General features: G+C 35.3%; 1 protein-coding gene across 3 annotated transcripts in view; it reads left to right on the forward strand.

The window, feature by feature from the left end:
• Positions 1-3,330: 3,330 nt before the first annotated feature.
• The window catches only part of Robo2 (roundabout guidance receptor 2), a 1,584,609-nt gene continuing 1,570,019 nt past the window's right edge, over positions 3,331-17,920 (forward strand). For 2 of the 3 annotated variants that reach the window (XM_010645674.3, XM_010645673.3), the window contains exon 1: positions 3,331-3,686. The gene's annotated coding sequence lies outside the window, so the exon portion shown is untranslated. Of the gene's footprint in view, positions 3,687-3,855; positions 3,880-17,920 lie in introns of those variants that run through there. The other variant, XM_033768136.1, reaches the window with a different exon arrangement.

Consider the following 17,920-nt stretch of genomic DNA (forward strand, 5'->3'; position numbering starts at 1 on the left):
CTCATTATCCTAAAATTCAAATTCACTGTGTAGAAAGACAGAATATATGTAAAAATGTTGGACTCTGTAAAATTAATGCTATGTATGGTGTTGAAAGGATTGCAGTCTTGCCTCTGAGGAAGTAAAAGGTGAGAAATCTCAAAAATGCTGGTGTGCTGTCAATTGCCTAGTTACTAATTTTTCTCATTATTTTCATAATGATATGTACTATTTGGGCAGAGAGACCCTATTGAGAGTTGCTTTTAATGTTTTCAGGCAGGCTGTTCTTTTGCTTTCATATTGTGGCCCAAGGAGTTCAGATAGACTTTTCATTTATTTGATAGGAATACATATAGTTATTATTATAAGTAATAATATGTAGGAAATATATTATTCTCCATAACTATGCTGTAAATTCCATTCAGTACAGGATCATATCAAGTTTGAACACCATTGCACAGAACACATTTTACCTAGGGTTTAGAAAAATTGGTATGGGCATAAAGTTTTTCCAAGTATAAAGGAATATGTAAATGAAATGTAACAAAATGCCTTTTTTGCAAGTCTGGTCCTTCCAGGTTAAATTCAGACCAAAAAAAAATTCCTCTTCTTTAATAGCTAAGTCTTCAGTTGAGCCAATGAAATTTGTGTATATAGAATTTAATAAAAAATAAATAGGTTATTGCAGACAAAACTAGCATGAAAATTATATCCATCTATTCAACACATAGTATGAAAATTCTATTATTTTTACATGAATGAATGATGGGAAAATGTTTTAAGTGAACACAACTGCAAATCAATAAAAAGATAAGCACTGTAAACAAAGAACACAGTATGAACATTCAAAGGAGGAAAATATTACTACTGACCAGGCAAATTAGAGAAGTTGTGGGTCTGTGGATATTGAGTACTAAGTATTAATATATTATTATGCTAGAATCAGTAAACATTTAATGTAAGAAGAAAATATAATTATTTATATTTTTATGTATTCCATAAGAGTAATAATGTTGACACAGTATAAGGCGGCTATTTTGTAATAGTATTATATAATTGTTTATAAGCAAACTTTATTTTTAATTAGGTGATTAATGGTTGGATTAAATTTAAATACTTTAGAATTTTTCACTCCCTATGAATAAATTTCCTGGCTTTTCAACTCTGAGTTGCCTTGTAAATATGAAGAAATAAAGCCTACTTTTAATAATTTTCAGTGTAGAATATAGAATGAAAAAATCTACATATATTTTCTCACAATAAATACAGTTATATTTCTTTTTTGGTGCTGGGGATTGAACTGTGATCCTTGTGCTTTTGAGGCAGGCAGTGGAACCACTAAGCCAAATCTCTGGCCCCAATAGTTATATTTCTTTATTTCTTCCATGTCTACAAATAAAATATAGAGCTCATATGATAGTGTTTTATACCAGGGAAGAAATTTTTTTGGCCAAGAAAGAAATACAACAAGATACATCAGTCAAGGAGGTCAACTAAAACATTGCCTTTATTAACTGAATATTATTCCTATAGATTTAAGCAAATTTGATTTTAATGCTATTTAATGTTATTCCAGAAATTTCAATAGATATTTTTTATGTGAGGTTAGTTGAAATAAATTACCTTTGATTTATTTTAGCTTAATATTAATTACCATGGCATATTCTTAGCAAGAAATACAACTGTGTTTATGGTTTACTTGGCCTTCTTCCTTTTAAGAGACCACACCTATGTAGGGTTTATGGAAGAACATATCTGGCCTCTTTTTGAGGAGAGGAGTCAACTCACATGAGACTGGGCACTGATTCTGATCAGTTCTTTTTTTAAACCAGGGATGGAACTTGGGACCTTGTGCTTGTGAGGCAGGTGGTGTAAGGACCAAGTTTTCAGGTCAAGGTGGGTTCCCTCTGTGCTCTGTGCCCTCCTCTGTGCCCCTTGCCCAGAACAGAGCTGCAAAAATTCCATTCTGTATGACAGTCTCCCTGTGTTCTGTTCCTCTTTTTAGGGCAGGCTGTCTTAGGGCATCTCCACCCTGTTTCTGTTCCTCTTTTTATGATCCAAAGATGAATTCTCCCTGCTTAAGATAATTTGATTTAGCCAACATAGGTATTAGTCATAGCTGACATAGGTAGCCACCTGCTGGTATCACTGCTTACACGTGTAGTCTTTGTTAATTAGAAAATTTGTTTAATCAGATATTCTTTAAAAAGAGGAATTGATTCTGTGAATGTAGGCATTAGTAATTTTCCAGTATGTGCCCTCCCAGTGCCCCTCAAATATCCAATTGTAAGAGAAAGATAAAAATAGGACCTATAAAAAGGAATGGTCTCCCTAACCCTATATAATCCTGCTTCAAAGATGGATCTGGGCTCTCGGTCTGAAGCCGCTGTGACAGTGACACCCGAGGGTCCAGGCTCGAGCTTGCAATGAACTCCTCTTGTAATTACATCGGACCTGAGTCCTTGGTCTTTGGGGACTTCGCCACTTGGTCATAACAGTGGCAGCCCCACTGAGCTAAATCTCTGGCCCCAATTCTGACCATTTTAATGCTATTTTCTTCCCTTAGTTTTGACTGTTGACTTTTCTTTTATAAGGTAATCATCATGATTAAAATGCAGTTGAAAAACTCAGATTCTGTTGGGTTTGCTATTTGTTATTCACAAATCTCACCAACCTTCGGAGTATATTTCAGCCTCTTGATGCGTATTTGAAATCAAATAGTTCTATATATTTAAGGACTTACCGCTACATTTCCGTCTAAGCTACCCCAAAACATTATCCACAGTGGATAGGTAATGAGAGTTACAAATCTCAGTCATTTAGGCTCAGAAACTTAGGATCTCTGTCCTTAAGCAAGTGACTCCCTTCTTGTAATTCTTAAAATACAAAAGAGAGATGCCAATCCTGCTTTACAGAATTGTGGTAAAAAATAGCTGGAAAAAAAAGACACCCAGATTATTAAACAAAGATCCTGCCACTCAGTGATACCTGTAGCCTTCCCTTAAATATCTGCAATGTCAGGAGTAGGAGACTGATAGTTTACATTAGATTCCTAAGGAGACTCAAAATGTCAAAAGAACAACCTTTCAGAAATGTGTATCACTCCTTGAACTTTTCAGCCCTGAATCTAGACAAGTTCTAATCTCTGAATGGCAAATACTGTTTTTACTCATGTGTGTTATACCTCTCATCTCACTTTTTTGCACATGAAAATTACTGGAGATGTTGAGGGAGAAGACTGAAGAGGAGACTTATCTAAACAGGATTAGCCGAGCCTGTATGTGACTGAGGGAGTGTGAAATGCTAGAAGGGTACCGCTGATCACCTTTTCCAGCCCGATTCTCCAGCATTCACAAAAGAGGATCTTCAGCTGTGTTCTATGGACCCGGAGAGCCTGGCTTGTGGGCACCTCGTGCCTGGGAGGGGCCGGGAGCCTCCTCATTAGCACCACGGTCAGCTCACGAGCCTGGAGCGGGTGGAGGGAGAGCTCGCAGCGCCAGCGCTGGAAGGAGGAAGCGCAAGAGCGAACAGGCGGGGGAGGAAAAGGAGAGGAAAGGAAGGAGGCCAGCGGCTCCTGGGCTAGTGCAAGGGATCTGGAAGCAGTCAGAGCAGCAGGTCAGAGTGGGAACTGTTCACTTGCGCTGGGCAGACTCTAGCAGCTCGCCAGTCACTCTGGGCGGATGCTGCTGGCGGAGACCGGATGCCAGGTGAGTTAAGAAGAGAGGTGAACCGGGGGTCTCGAACTAGGGGCGTGGACTGGTGAGGTCCCTCAGCTTCCCACGCGCTCTTTGGCTGTGCAGTTATTTCCCAAAGTCGCAGACGGTCTCGGTCTTGGCGGGGGCTGCATCAACTGGAGGAGGACGGATGGGGAGTGGGCGATTGTGATCCCACACAGACCAGGTGGGGAATTTTGGATGGAATTCAGCTGCAGTGACTGGATTTTAGAAAATGTCCCCAAAGGCAGTCAATGTATATGTGTTTGTGTATAAGCTTTGATAGAGAGAAATTTGTTTTTCTGGCTGACCCTTCTGTCCCACCTTTGCCTGGCCTCATGTCCAATTTTCCAAGCCAAGTCAAAGGATTGGAAAGCTGTGGAAGTAGGGAGTCTGGGCTCGCAATAGAAAGGAAAATTTTGCCCTTTAAGGCAAGAGTGGGACTGTACTTTGCTCTCCTAGCAATTGAGCTTCTCACTCTGCACCCTCCATGAGCTTATTAATGGGAACTTCAGGTGCGGTAGATAGGCTTCGAAACATGACAGCAATTTAGCTTAAAAGCCTTATTGATTTACTTCATCTCTTTTTTTTTTTCCAAAATTGGTACCATTTTAGATTTCTTTAATGACACAGTTTTTAGGTGGATAAGTGACAGGGAATATATTTCTCATTTTGCAAATTGTATGTCTACAAGAAAAGTGATGGGCTCACATAAAAAGGAAGGCAACTTTATTTTCCCAGAAGGATTTTAGGGAAAGAGATTGAAGGAGAAATATCAGGAATAGAGTTATGTATATTTTTCACAGAAATCTATTAAATTCACTCTTTTTTACACTTGTTTCAATATTATTTAATGAGTATATGTGTGTATGGTGTGGTGCGTTTGTGTGTGAAAGAGACAAAATAGATGCATTCTGAGTACTTGGTTTCAAAGGTTCTTTCTTCCTGGGGCACTGACTCCATGAATAGCATGCTAATAAGACTTTTATAAATGTTTTTCTTCAGATGTTTGGGTCTGTTTTTGAATTTAATATTTACTGGGTGGACTTTGTTGAATAATTATTCGTAGAATTGGTGGGCAGACAATCAGATGGCTACCATGTATTTTAACAGTAGTGAACCATGCAAGTTGTTGGTTTATTAAGTATCAGAATCCAAATTTGGAGTGAAATTTATATACCTTGAAGTACTTTACTGAATTCTCTATTGGAATCAGTATCACTTTATGTATAAGAGATATATGGGGTTTCAAATTGATATTTATGCATTTCAAGTTAGTGTAATAAAAATGAATACTTTGCTTTTCATTCTTCCCTTAATCTCAGTTTGGATTTAAGTACTACTTGAGCGCCTACTCTGAGCCAGGGTTTTATGCTTATCTTCTTTACATAATTTCTGAAAGTTTAGAGAGAACAGAAATATCAGATCCAGGTTGCAATGAAGACACTGTGACAAATTACTTTTCCCAAGTTTCTACAATTGTTTTACAAACCAGAAATTTATCACTGTGCTCTTTAACTTCAAGTTCAATTATTTCCCCAAACAACCACACAACTATGTGCAGTGATATGTGTTTCAGATAAAAATATTATAAATACTTGTTACTTTTCTGGCACCCCTCAATTATGAAAGATACTTTACTTTTACAGTTATTTCTCATACTCATATATTAACCATCATCATACAACTCCTGAACTCCTACAAGCTAATGTGTGTCATTCTTAATAAAAGTAGGTTGAAAGGTCATTTACTAGAGTATTTATAGAGATGTTTGTCTTATAGTTAAGGATCTCACAGTTAGTTGTATTTTAAACTACTGAGTATGAACTTGGAATGCATATACCACTTGCTTTTATAGTAAATTGCTAGACTGCACAATGAATAGTCTTTACAATTCTTTGGAAACATATCTACAGTAGGATTTATAAGACTGAGAGAGTTAGAAACTGAATATTTTTATATTTTAATATATGGCTACATTAGTAAAAATTTTACTTGGAAGTACTTTGGTGTTTGATGTACACTGATTTAAAGTAAGCTCATTTCAAATTTTAAAGGAGAAAAAAATCCCTACACTATTGAGTCATATTTTTCTTTATCGTTAAGTGAAAATAATCTTTAAGAATCCATTCCAATTTCAATGGAGTTGGTGAGTTTTGAGGGAGAAAACATGTGTATGTACATGCATGCCTGACAGATTAGGGGTGGGTATGAAAAGTTGAGCAAAGCAATGAATATAAAATGGAGGGCTTCTTAGTGTCTCCTGTATTTTATAGTTGTTCTTTAGTATTTCATACATACATACATACATAAAATTCATAACTGCACTTGGAGACTAGGTATGTGATATGCAATTTTTTATCTGATTAAAGGATTCCCTGTATACTCACTGCTGAGGAATTCTCAAATGAGTCAAGATAATTAGTTCTGTGACTCCTAGCCATATGACCTGTTCCTTTTAGGTCCTGATATTAAAAGGAGGACTTAAGGTAATTTTATGGAATCTTAAAATCTTCTTGTCTCTCAGATCCCAGAAAAATATATCAAAAAGTGTATGTGTGGTGTTCATCATTTCAACATTTCTGAGAGAAATTCTCTTGAGAGTGCTGAACAAAGCCTTATTTCTTCTCTTTATAATGCTTTTTGTTGAGCTAGGAAGAAAAGAGAGGGAAGATAAGAACAAGAGATACATCATTTTATTTCAGGAAAGAACAGGGCCTCTTATACATCTATATCTAGAAATATTTATCTACAAATAGATGCAAGAAGGATCTGTATTTACATTGAAATAAAACATCTAGTTAATTGGATTTTAGTGCTATATAGAGTTGGAAACAAGACAAGCAGTTGGGGATCAGTTCTTCCAGGGTAATATAGGAGATAGTATAGGCTACAAATAGTTATTACCAATAATCAGTCAGGGAACTAGACGGTTCTTTTCATAAGTCCCTACCAGTGGTTAAAGACTGCTCCAGGGACATGGGAAATTAATGTGCTAGAATTTCTGGGCAACATTGTACACAGGTCATGATGGTTCTGTTGGTCAAAGACAGCTCTATTTTGTTGCTTTGAGAAGAATCACTGCTTGCCATCTGCCGTTGGTTGACCCATTTGAGTAAAAGTAGTGAAGGCTGAGGAACTAGGGGCAGCTCAGTGATATGGAGGTATGACAAGTATTGTTAGCGAAAGCAAGTTCTTTCACATATGTGATGTCCATGAAGTCAGGTTTTATTGGATAAAAATCTGTAGAAGGTAGGAAATTTGATTTTGGGCCATTCTTTTCCATATTCACTTACTCTCTCATATTGACATTGATAGGTCAGGTAGGTTAAGGACTGGGATTCTAGGGAGATGACCACACATATTAAGTGGAGGGTAGATAACATTATTCACAAAGTAATTACTTATCTCTATAGTCATGATGATGACATTATGGAATACTAGCAGATTTAATACAGCATAACATGGAAATATGTGAATTGTAGGTATAGTTAGCAATCAATTTTTACTGCAATTCTTGCAGTGCAAGGAATTTTGCATAAAAGAGTTGTACTCGAGGGTATGGACAAATGAGAAAATTCTGAGGAAACTCCTATTGATGTCAAAATAATTTTTTCAGTGCTAGGGCGTGAATGCAAAGCATCACATATGCTAGACAAAGTTTTCCCCACCAAGCTACACTGCAGACCAAGTATTAGATTCTTTTTGTTTCCCCAGTACTGGGGACTGAACCCAGGATGTTGCATATGATGGCCAAGTCCTCTACCACTAAACTTTATCCTTGGCCCCTAAGTTTTTCATTCTTTAATGGACTACATGACATTGGATTGAAAATGCTTAATACAATGAACAAAAGTTCTACCATATGTAATTCATGAGTTATTCTAATTTATTGAATGCATATGTACTATTTAAATATTGATATTTAGACATTCTAGAATATTATAAATTTTGTTTTTAGATACATATTTATCAATACATTTTTTCAAACGTGGAAAGTTTCTCTTTTTTCATTACAAACAAAACAAGCACATTAGTATGATGAATTATGCCTCACTTGAGCTCCAAAAGTTTCAGTCAAACTTTATTTTTCTTGGAAAACTGTGATAAGAATGAGCAATGATATTGCAAAAGAGAAGTCAAGTTCAGCAGTTCTTAAATTTAAAAATATCACTAACTTACAGTACACTTTAATTATTGGGTGTGCATCAGTCAATGCTTACTAGAGAAACAGATTTAATGCAAACTATAGAAATATACAAGGATTTACAAGATCGACTTACAATAGATACCCACAGGGTCAGGTGTGGAAGGGTGGAAAAGGGCTGTCTGTATGAGATCTGAAGAATCCAGTTGGAGACCTGGAGCTCACTGCAATGTCCTGTTTGAATCCATATCAGGGAATCAAAGGATTTTCAGTGGAAGTCAGGAGACAACATCCAAGGTAGAGGATAAGACTGGAGCTCCTCCAAAGAAACAAGTGAACCTTTCTTCATTTCCCTTTTATGCCATTCAGGTGACAAGCCTCTCTAGCATGGGACTTCTTTCTCCAGTAAATCCACTTAAAACTATTCTGATCCAATTTAATTGTGAGTTTCTTACTTACTTTGACACAATCAGTAAACTATTACTGTGGATCAGTACTCAAGATTTAACAAGAATTACCATGGAAAAATGAACATGGAAATAATATGTATGCATCTTGGGTTACAGACCTGAGATCAAAATAGTCTCTTGGTAGCTGTATTAACTTTAAGCATAATGTTTAGAATCACATCTCACCATTTCTTTAATGAAATTGGTAGAATAGTTTACATAATTCATAGTTCTTTTTCATACTTTGCTTGTTAGACTTCTTCCTGGTCCATTTAGAGTTAGATTGCTATTTTTATTATTGATATTTTATTCACCATAGTTCTGCCCTTTATAAGTGGTATGAAATTGTTCAAAATCCCTTTATATAGTTTTGTTTCTTTACAGATGGGAAATAAAATGCCTGTTTTGAAGAGTGACTATTAGTGCACTGAAGAGATGAAATTATTTAAGGGTCTCAGAAAGTAGTATTCAATAAATATTTTACTTGCCCTCTCATAAATTAATAAGGAGATATTCTACATATTTACTTCCTCAAACTCAATCTAAATCTCACAAAATATTTCCATTCCTTCTCTTCTGAATTGTATAAACAATAAACCATGGAGAAACAGAGGGAGCATTATTAGTTCTATCAGATATAAAGTTGGTAAAGGGCAGCTGCATAGGATTATATGAAGAGTGAGAAATAAAATTTTTATTTCTAAATAAACTGTATTAATTACTTTTCTCTCATTGCTGAGACAAAATATTCAGCCCCAAAGGCTAAAGGTGAAGGGGTGTATTTGGCCTATAATTCCTACAGTTTTCACATAATCTGCTGACTCCAAGGTAGGGATGGTAAACAGGCATTGCAGAAGAGAAACAACATGGCATGCACGGGTAACAAAAGTAACAAAGCAGTTACCAGCATCTTTCTGCTTCTTATTTTATTAAGACTACCAGGATTAAGGTGGTGCTAAACTAATCACTCAACTGTAGTAATCACAGACCCTTAACCCCAGCATCACACATGCCAGATTCAACTACCTCTGAAGAAGAACGACCCGACTCATCTGCACGAGGCTTTGGGGGACATCCAAACACAAGCCATAACATAAATCATATTAGTGTATTCATAGGATTGCTTGATAAAGAGTAGCAGTTTGGCTCAAGGGGAAAACTATGCAATAGGTTTACAAAGGTAAGTCCTAGTTTGGAGATGAACATTTTGTTGGGGGGGGATTCAGTTTGTCACTCTTGCATTTAATTTTCTTTGCTTATTACAGTGGTGTGGTGTATTAGACTTTCATTACTACAGTAACAAGCTACCATACATTAATCATCTTAAAAGGATAGTCTCAGAAAAATCCAAAATCACTTTCACTAAGCATGTTTGGTTTCACTAGACTACATTAATAATCTATGAGTTTGATTTCTTCTGGAGTTACAGAAGGAATAATTTTTTTCTTTATTCTCTTTCCACTCATATATGCACTTTTGCTCCCTTCCTCTATTTTCTAGCTGCAATGATCCAATTTCTGCTTACACCTGCATTGCCTCATTCTTTAAGTGTTGAGTCCTGCCCTCTCCCTCTTGAGAATGCTCATGATTACAGTAGGTTCACCTGAGTAATCCAAGCAAGTTGTTCCACTTCCAGATTCTTTTTTTTTTTTGGTACCTGGGATTGAATTCAGGCCCTTGCACTTGCAAGGCAGGCAGTGGGACCACTGAGCTAAATCCCCGGCCCCCAGATTCTTAATTTAATCACATATGGAACACCACCTTGATTTTGTAAGGCAGTTATTCACAGGCCCTGGGGATGAGGAGGAGAGTATTCTGGAGGGGGGCATTTTATAGTGTACCACAAATGGTAATAATATTTTTGTGTGCCTTGAAACACTGAAATTAATCACTTGTTTTCCCATGGAAGGACAAATAGATTTATTTGGGAATGGCAACATTTTAGATCAAGTAGCTGCTATTGACGGAAGTTGTTTAAGTGATAATATGTACTGAACAGTTAACTACCCTCAAATGTATTGAATATACTTTTAGTAAAATGTAAGCAAAAGTCTTTTTACCCCTAGAATCAAAAAGATTAAATTCATTATTAATGTAAGCACCAAGGTTACTTATAAGAACTATTAAAGGTATTATGCTAAGCTATTTAAAATATAAGTTTTAGCTCTTATTTTATAGTCTATTCTACATAGAAACCACAGGCAGGATGATTCTTCTTTTAAGCTTTGTAGAATATAATATTCAAGAAGAAATTGGTATTCATTTCACAAACATCCACTGTGAATATTTTACCTCGAGTTATATATATAGTCTTAAATCTAACAATGATCATGTCAGCTTTGCAAAATATTCCTGTATCCCCAAAGAAGACTGTTGTATAAAATGGGTTCACTTTCCTCCTATGCCATTGTTCCCCAAAAGAACTTGAAGTGCCCTGCTCAAATTAACTTAGTGCCAATTAATTCTTCCTGCCTCACAAATTTGTCCTTCATTTTTCTTAAAATTATGTTGTAAATGGATGTGACATGCTTTACTGGTTGTTGTGCAGGGAGCATTGTCCTTCCTAAAAGCTCCCTCATTTGTCACAAAGAAGCCATTAAGAGTAAAGTAAATTATCACAGTATTACAACTGACCTTAAAACAATAAATTTTATAATCAGTGCAATAGATAAATAGGATTTGTAGTTGTAGAAATGCCATAAGAAATTCTTATGGGATACAGAGCTATGATAATCATGAAAAACCTGTGCTTTTCTTTTTCCTTATACCAGTAGTGTAGTCTGTAGTTTTAACTTGTTGTTATCTCTTTACTTTCTGGAAATTCTAAGTGTTTTTCATTTCTTTGAATACTTTAATGTCAAATAGTACAATTTTCTGAATATCAAACTAAAAATAAATGGAAGTTGGTATAATATCAATTTAAGGATGATTATGTGTGGTCAGCTTTGAGAAGAGGAACCTCTTAGCATATCAAGGCAAAAACATCAAATGAAAGAAGTTGAGATGGGACTAATGAACTCTGATAACTTTGAGGTAACTCTTAAATAGAGTAATACACTTGCTTATGTTTAGTTGACAAGTCCAGAGATCTAGCAAATGTGCAGTAAATTCTTTTCTACTGCTGCAGAATCACTCCATCTTCCAGCTAGGCTATTCCTCAGAACAAGCACTTCAAGTGAATTTTCAGCAACCGTAGGAAAGATGGCGTGATGGGCTGCCTGTACATATGGCCCTCTTTAGCAGGCCAACTGTTACTCCTGCCCACCCACATCACTGAGGACATATGGCATTACTTTGGCTGCGGAAACCAGTGTGTATGGTCATGTCTCAGTGTGGGTATAAGATGGCTGCTTATCTTCCTCTTGTTGCTCTTGCAACCAACTGTCTCTTAGTGGAAACTTCTCTGTAACTCTTCTTTTAAGTATAGTGAGTGATGTTATTGTTGTTATTAATTGAATTTTTCTTGAGTTTGATCACAGAACTGTGAATTCTTCTGAAGAGAGTGATGGCTTTTCCAAGAACAGTCAGGTCTTTTTCAATCCAAATCTAATTTAAAAACACAGATCTATAGAACTACAGTAGTAGAGAGATCAGAGATAATATCAATATTGTTTATTGTTCAATCGTTAATCATGGAAATTTAATAATTTTCTTACTTGTCACTATTGAATAATAAAAACACATAGTTAGATAAGTTGAGATGATGTCATGTAATTCCAGAACAATTTATAAAAAAGTTTATTGTATTTTTAAACAATTTTCTAAAAATTGTATTTTGTCAGTATTGTGAATTCCAAATTTGCAACAGGAGGGTTTCCAATACTTTATAGTAAGTGTGTACCTTCCTGTGGTAGTTTTAGAACTTCTGCATAGAGGAGCTGCTGGCCTGCATCTGATTGGAAGGTAAAGGGAGGGGACGGAGACCGGAGAGGAGCTTACACAGGATTGGTCTAGCTGACAAATAGTGATCCAGAGGAAGAGTGCATAGTGATCTACACACACTGCAAGGCACTTTGTTCCCACTGTTTGAGCATGTGTGCATTAATACATTTTTATGATTTTTTAGACAATTTCACACACTGTATTAGGCAAGTCTGAAAATTGTTGAAAATATGTATGCTGAATTTTAAAAGAAAAAGTTCATAAGGAACATGGATGACATTATTTCTGATCGTAGAGATAGTAAATTTTGAAAATGCGTTCGAATGTCTTTGGTTGTATAAAGTCTATTAAGTACTGTGACACATCGATTAATCAAGATTAAGGCAGTACGTGAAATATATGGCAGTATAAATATCAAAGGTTTGTGGTAATGGTGATCAATGCACAGAACACAGCATCATTCTTGTTATTCACTTATCTTGGCAACTTCAGTTTTCAACTTTCTTCACATTGCTGAGGCATTGTCTGACTTTATCTGATCCAGGATTTACTGTGATGAAATATCAAATGATCAGTGTATTACAACAGTGTGGCAGTTCATGTGGTAGCCAACAAAATTAAAGGAAGCGGGTTTACCACCTAGAGATATACTGTATTCCTCTTATTAACAGAAATAATATGTTGATGATAAAGGGAAGGTAATAGTTAAAAACACTTCTGAAATAATAATTGATTTTGATTTAAATCCTCCTAAAATTTTAGCTGAGGAATAAAATGAAAATAAAATTATTATGCAGAGATGCATATTTATTCCATATATGTATGCTTTATAAATAAAAACATGGCATATTATTTGGCATATATGTTCATGTTCTTCCCCATATGTGTATGCATCATCAAATGAAGCTCTATGATACAAATACTGTGTACTTTCATTTTAATGATTATTACTTTTCTCAGGTTATTGGCAACAAAGAATATGAGGAATAATTCTTATTTGCTAATTTGATCTTCTTCTATCCTAAATTTATAGTTTTCTATTACTACTGTAATTTTAAAAATCTTACTGAGTTTGTTGCTACTTTTTAAGTATACAGTACAGTTACATTCATCATTGGGATCTTGTGCCTTTACAGGACAGGTTTTGGTTCTCTTTTTTTTCCCACACGCCTGCCCTCTCTTCACCCCCTCTACCTTCCCCTATTTACAAAGACTTTGCTTCCATTTTTTCCTTTTCTCATTTTTTTCTTGTCCCTTATTTCCTTTCCCCTACCCTTCCTACTTAGCACTGTAATTTGACTGAACTCTATATTCAAATATTTTACAAACATTTAAAAATTTCATTTAATTATTTTTAGTGTATGTTTGAAGTACATGCTGTTTACATTCCTTGTGTTGCATTAGGTACATGTATATAACACATTTTAATTTATCTTAATTCTTTTTTTCTCCTTTCCCTCTTCTTATTCCCCCCTCCCTCCATCCTTTGATCTCTTCCCCAACTGACATAGATCTATCTTCCTGTTTTTCTATTATCTGCCTTTATTTTGCTCTTTATGTATAACTTGGGTTTCTCACAGAGGAGAAAATGTGATGTTTAACTTTGTGTCTAATTTATATCAGTTAACACTATGGTCTTAAGAAACATCCATTTTTCTACAAAAGACTCAAGAATACATTTATTGCAGAGTAGGACTCCATTCTGCACAAATACCACACACTGTTGATATTTTTAAAGCAGCTTAACTCTGTAAAGGATTCATGTGTGTGAACTTGAGCATGCACAAAACTGTGAATGTTTTATCCTGAACCAAGAAGAGCCAATCAAAATTCTTCAAAATGTAGTAGCATCACAGAAAATGCTAGTCAGGCATATCGTTAACTGAATTAATCATTAAGCAACCGAATTAATCATTAAGCAGATGTTAATGAGTACTTAGTACCTGGCCCAATGGTGATTATTTGAAACACAGTTATGCATAAAATGCGGTCCTTACCCTCAAAGATAAGCATATAGGCCAAACTGATCAAGGTAGAGTACAATATGTTACCTGAAATCAAATTTTCTGTATAATTTCTACTTCATGGAGACATGTTTTGTTACTTACACACTTAAATCACAAGGAATTAGTTCTTCCCTCATTTCCTTTGCCCTTTTTGTAGATAGCAACAGGGAAGTAGAGGTGACTGTCATGCTTTAATTTACAGGATTTCAGAATTAAATTCATGTTAGATTAATATCAAATTTAGAATCAGATATGATAAAGTAGTTTTTTTTTTTTTACCCATCATCCAAGTTGGGTCCTTGTGCTTGCGAGGCAGACAGTGGAACCACTGAGCTAAATCCTCGGCCCAATAAAGTTGATCTTTTAAATTAAGAGATGGATTAAAATTGAATTATAAAAAAGTGTTTAGATAACTGGCTATATATGGTTTACAGGGGCAAAATTATATGTTATTTATAACTATTAATTCTAGGTAAAAATTAATTTTAGAAAATTCAAATTATAAAGAGAAAATTGGCAAATTTTACCCTGCAACTTTAGGGTGAAATTAAATTTTCTACACATAGCATCACGAAAAACAAAAACAATGTAGAAAAAAATGTTTGGAGTGGAATTTTTCTTTTTTTATTTGGACTGGACTTTTTTTTAAAAGAAAAAAGTTTTTTGTTGTTGTTGTTTGGGTTTTATTTCAATGTCAACTGGGCATGGTGGCCCACGCAGAAATCCCAGCACTCAGAAAGGCTGAGACAGGAGGATGGAAAATTTGAAATTTGAACAATGCTTGGGAAATTTATTTAGGAACCTAACTCAAAATTTAAAAAAAAAATAAATAATGTGGATATGTAACTCAGTGGTAGAACACTTCTGGGTTCAATCACTTTTTGTCTCAAGGAGGAAAAGAAGTTTGATATACAAATAGCTTTTCATTTGATATAGAAATAGTTCCAACAAATCAATTAAAACAGATTAGTACTTCAATAAAAAAGGATAAAGTACATTGACAAGAAACATAAACTCAAAACAGTTAGAAATAAAAGTATGAAAATTTCTATGGTTAAAATATAATCAACATTAAACATTGATATGGGGATAATATTTTTAAAATTATGATTTTTTTTTCATTTTACAAATAACCCCAGTCTTCTCTAGTAACAGTGATTTTTCTCTGACAGCTTATTTCACTTACATCTGAAAAATTTAAAAAATTGTGCACTTTATTTAAAATTTTAAAACATTGTGCATTGTATCTATGTCAAGGATATAGGCTGTTATCTGTCCTCTGTGTCCTAAAATAGGAGGTAATAAGAATATAATGACAAGTGAGTATTCTTACATGGTTAATATATTTTATGCTTTTCTAGCTTCTGTATTTTTAAAAGTAGATTCAAACCTTTAAATAGTTCCATTGTTGTTGAAAGCATTCCTTCCAGTATAAACACACACATCACTTTTTCTAAATTGAGGGATCTAGATAGCTTATCAGAAACCATCTTTCAAGCACAATATTAACGTTTAGTAATTTTTACTCTAGGCTTAACTGATGAGAAAGTTTTTCTTTTCGAAGAGAATTTTTTGATGTACCTTTTTTTTTTAATTGGAAAGAGCTTTTATTTCCTTAAGTAGTGTTTTGTTGCCTCAGTTCAATGAATATCTGGCAGTGGAATTGAGTTGAACAGATGCTTATTGTGATATATGAGATGAACTTAATTCCCTCAGCACACATAGGCATGAAATACATCTGGCTTCTCTACATAAAAGTTCTCAAAAGTGTTTTGTGCATTACACAGAATTTTAGGGACAGACACTGTGCTATTCCCTCAAATGGGGCTTTGCTTAATTATGAAGTTCAAATTGGACTAGAGAGTTGAACACAATAAATTCCACATTGCCTCATCAAGTAATATTACCACTGCATACAAAGGTTTTAAATCCTACAGATGGACAGCTTATATGGGGGAAAAGTACTGACTGAATAAAACAAAAGAATTTATAAAGCAGAACGTAAGGGTGGGAGCATGTAGCAATGCATAACACATGAAATCCACTGCAGAGAGGAAAATAAGGGCAGTCTAAAGAAAAGAAGCTAAGGTAAATTTCAAGGAACAGGACTCATGAAGACAGTGGTGAAAGGAGGCCTTTGCTCAGTGTGTTGGAAGTAGCAGAAAGGAGATCAGCGTGTGTGCACATTGGCAAGGGTCTGGTGTGCAGAAATTAGCCGACCAGGTATCTCTCCTTTCACATTGTTCAGGTACCCTGTGATTATTCATTTTAAAAGTTTTTAACAAAACTCGTGATGAATTAAGGATAAAAAATGAGATGTTTCTAAAATATAACAAAACTCTATTACAGTCTGGTATCTAAACCTTTAAAGATAGTCTCCAAAGATGTCCACATCCCAGTTTTCAGAACCTGTAAATATGTTACCCAAAGGCATGAGGCAGTTAAGGATGCAGGTGAATTAGGTGTGCCTCTTACCCTAAAATGGAAGATTATCCAGAGTCATCCATGTGGGCCCAGGGTAATATAAAGAACCCTGTAAAAGAGTCCAAAATTTCATAAGTCAGCAGGATTGTACATAACTGAATGAGAGATTGAAGTGATGTAATTTGTAGCTAAAGGCAGGTGCCAATAGGCTATGCAATACCCATGGCTTCTAGATGCTGGTAAAGGCAAAGAAAGGAATTATTATCTTCCCCCCCAAAAAATACACTTGATGATAATTTATTTTAGCCCAACAAGTCCTCTTTTGAATTTCTGACCTCCAGAACCATTAGAAAATGCATACATTGTTTTAAGCCACTGAGCTAATACTAATTTGTTACTGTAGGAGGAAAAAAAAAACTTAGCTTTCTTCCTCTACAATGTATTAAGTTTACTGTGATAGCAAAGAATTTCAAATTTATTTTTTAAAAAGATAAATGTAGGAAGAAGGGGGATAGGTCTTTCTCAAAAGGAGGAGGTCAACAGATGGAGGGAGAGAGGTGGAAAGGAGTGATAAGGGATGAAAGGAACAATGAATTGTGATGTGCTATGTATATGTAGCTGCTCTAAAAGAGGAGCACAAACATTACGCACGACAAACGTACAAAAAAGAAAAACGGAAGGGGCTCAAGTGATGGGTGCAGGAGGAAGTGAAGGAATGGAAAAGGGATGAGAAGAAGAATTAAGATGTGTTTTGCACATGTACAAACTCCCTACAAGGAACAGAAACATGTAGTACTACACGCATATACTAATAAACTAAAATAAAATGTAAATTTGTCAAAAGTCCTTCACATTAGAAAATGAGAACCATAGAGTAATTGTTTTATTTTATGAAAGATGATTGTACAAGCAATATGTGCAAGGAAAAGAGAATATCTTGTGGGGGTTAATATAGTCATACACGTGATTTTTTTTTATAACACAGGGCTTGTCTGATACATCGAAGATGGGTTCAGTGGCCTATAATTTTTCTGGAACTGCATAGTCATTAATTGTATTTGAGTGTGCTATGGTCTGGGATCACACCGACCAATACTTTGAGGGTTGGGGATATGGGAATAGTTTGAGTTATTTGAGATCTAGGACAACAGGGTGACTGACCGATGGTGCTGAGAATGGAAGCCAGGGTCCCATGGACATTAGGGAAGCTCCCATCATGGAGCTACAGTCCTACCTCGGGATGCCAACGAAAGTACAATGCAATTTCTCCTGCCTGACTGGAGTCATATGTTTACCACCCGTTTTTTTTTTTTTTTTTTT

Source organism: Fukomys damarensis, unplaced genomic scaffold (assembly GCF_012274545.1).
Source record: "Fukomys damarensis isolate Sample0158 unplaced genomic scaffold, DMR_v1.0_HiC HiC_scaffold_24, whole genome shotgun sequence".
NCBI lineage: Eukaryota > Metazoa > Chordata > Mammalia > Rodentia > Bathyergidae > Fukomys > Fukomys damarensis.